We start from the raw sequence: 234 nt of genomic DNA, 5'->3' as shown, positions 1-234 counted from the left end.
GAGCCGCCGCCGCCCCACCGCCCGCACCCCGCCCCGCCGGAGCCCCTCGCCGGAGGTAGTCGCCGGATCCGCTGTCGGTTTTCCTTTCTAAAACCGTTCGGTTTTTCTTGAAAACCCTAGATTCGTTTTTTTCGGATCGCCGGTTTTCTTGGTTCTTCTAGTTAGCGGACGTTCGTCCGAACGTTCGTTTTAACGAATGGTTCTTCGCTCGTTAGATACAACTAACGAACGCTC

The sequence above is a fragment of the Triticum dicoccoides genome, chromosome 3A (assembly GCF_002162155.2).
Source record: "Triticum dicoccoides isolate Atlit2015 ecotype Zavitan chromosome 3A, WEW_v2.0, whole genome shotgun sequence".
In the NCBI taxonomy this organism is placed as follows: domain Eukaryota; kingdom Viridiplantae; phylum Streptophyta; class Magnoliopsida; order Poales; family Poaceae; genus Triticum; species Triticum dicoccoides.
Note: the sequence above shows the minus strand (reverse complement) of the source record.